Source organism: Barbus barbus (assembly GCF_936440315.1).
Source record: "Barbus barbus genome assembly, chromosome: 26".
NCBI lineage: Eukaryota > Metazoa > Chordata > Actinopteri > Cypriniformes > Cyprinidae > Barbus > Barbus barbus.
Genome location: NC_136754.1, coordinates 18483777 through 18486200, shown reverse-complemented (window position 1 = coordinate 18486200; position 2424 = coordinate 18483777).

Below are 2424 nucleotides of genomic sequence, written 5' to 3'. Positions count from 1 at the left end.
AGAATCAAAGCGTCGCACATCCGCACTGAACTGATCCGCTATCAGCGACAGACGCCATCTGCAGGACCGGAGACCACACACTGTAAATCAGAGCTTTGTGCCTCTTTAAAAAATACTTCATAATTAATAAATCCATGGTATAGTCATTCCAAAAGAATCGTTAGAACAAAAAGGTTGTGTCGAAGCTAATAATATGTTTTTATCTACATATGATTTGATTTTCATAACTGTAGTCAAGGGCGATACATGTTAAAGTGCTGAAGTGCTCAATTAAACACATTCATAATTATTATTTTTTTAACATTTACATCATTTAACACCTTTATCCAAAACGACGTACACGCAATTTATCATAAAGAGGCAATAAGTGCCAGTAAAATGTCAGACATTGACTAGAAAGCTAAAACAGGAAGAGTAATAGTTAAAGTATATTTATTTGTTCATTCATTCATTGCTGAATTTTTGATAAGATAAATAAATGGCTTCTGGCATAGTTTTACAGTAAGTTGAGCAAAGGTTAATGTTTCCATAAGACAACAGACTTGCATTTCTTCATTGAGAAGTCATATTTGTTTGTTTGTTTGTTTGTTTGTTTATGCATTATTGATAAGGTAAATAACGGGTAAATAAACAACTTTGTCTAACATAGTTTTACAGTAAGCTGAACAAATTTGTCCATACAACAGACATGAATTTCTTCTTTCGTGAATTCTTTCTTATTTATTTGTAAATGGATAAATATATGATAAATAAACAGCTTCTTTTAGTTTTACAGTAAGTTGAGTTCATGTTTCTATAAAACAAAAGACATGTATTTCTTCATTATGAATTCATAAAGATTGTGACATGAATTATATTACTGCAGTAACTTATTTATTTAGCAATGTGTTTGGGGAGTAATTGAATTTATGCTTAAGAGAAAGCAGTTGCATTCTCCAGAGAAGAATAGCCACTTGACTCTAGCAGTATGAGATTAGATGGTCTTTTAAGTGCAATATAGTCAAGTATAAATTATAGCAATTCATTCAATTTCAGGGCCTCACATTTTCTTTGTGGTTTTGCTTGTGTCATGTTGAAAGTCCTGGACACTTGACTATGCCATTAAAGTGTGTTTGTGTGTTTGATTTGGCTTATTTTAAGGATGGATTTATATTCAGTGAGATGCGATTCCTGTTGGCATTGCTGGTTTTAAAAGCTGTCCAGCTGCAGAATTCTTATATCCTGCTGATCTTTCCAGCTCTTCTCTGTTTTACACTCCAAAATAGGAAGACAGATTCGTTTTTACAAACCCCTTAGGTGAATTTTAAAAGAAAATACTTTTAGATGAGGAGTTTTCCTGCTACAGTTTCACAAATAGTGTTGCTGTATTTTACTATTGGACAGTGTTCCAAAATTCAAGTCACCAGATGTTTATAACATATTATGAGCGATATTAAATTATGCTGTACCATAAATGTTAGCCATTCTTACTTTCATGCTGATCTTAGATTGTGTTACATTTTAAAAGACTGAGAGAATCCGTAATGTTTGAGAATTGTAAAACAATGTCAACAGCATGGTGGCCTATATATAGTGGTGTTACTAAACTCCCTAAACGGACTATAGCACAGGACAGCGGATATACTCTCTGCATGAGTTCCCACAGATTCAGTCTAGTGACCTTTACCAGTTATACAATACTATAATGATCTATGCTGGCTCATAGCATTACCCGAAACCAGTTTACCATAATTAAATGTTTTCATTTCTCATAATGAATCATCCAGTTGAATCCATGTACAGGTCAGCCCTTGAAGGCTGGCCAGCATTTTTAGGGATTTATAGGTTTAATTTTTCTTTTTTCCCCCAGATGAATCACAGTCAGTGCTAAACTTTTAATAAAGTGAGTACGTAAGCAAGCAAATACTAATGTCTTCATGAGACAACAAACTTTGAAACAGACAATGCTGGCCCTTGGTTTTATGTAGGAATAATTTTAGGTCTAACACTTCACTACTCTCCCCTCCCCCCGATTTACACTCTTAAAAATAAAGGTGCTTCGCGATGCCATAGACGAACCTTGTTTGTCTAAATGGTTCTATAAAGAATCTTTAACGTCTGAAGAACCTTTCTGTTTCACAAAAGGTTCTTTGTGGCGAAAGAAGGTTCTTCAGATTTTAAAAAGGTAAGAAAGAGATAGTTATTTAAAAATTATTTGACTGAATGGTTCTTTGTGGAACCAAAAATGGTTCTTCTGTGGCATCGCTGTGAAGAACCCTTTAAGCACCTTTGTTTTTAAGAGTGTATTGATTGATTGATTGATTGATAAATTAAATAAATGGAAAATAAACATATTTGGATAAAAAACAACAACATAGTTTTACAGCATGTTGAGCAATTGCTACTATTTTCATAAGATAACAGACCAAAAATTAAAGCATATAT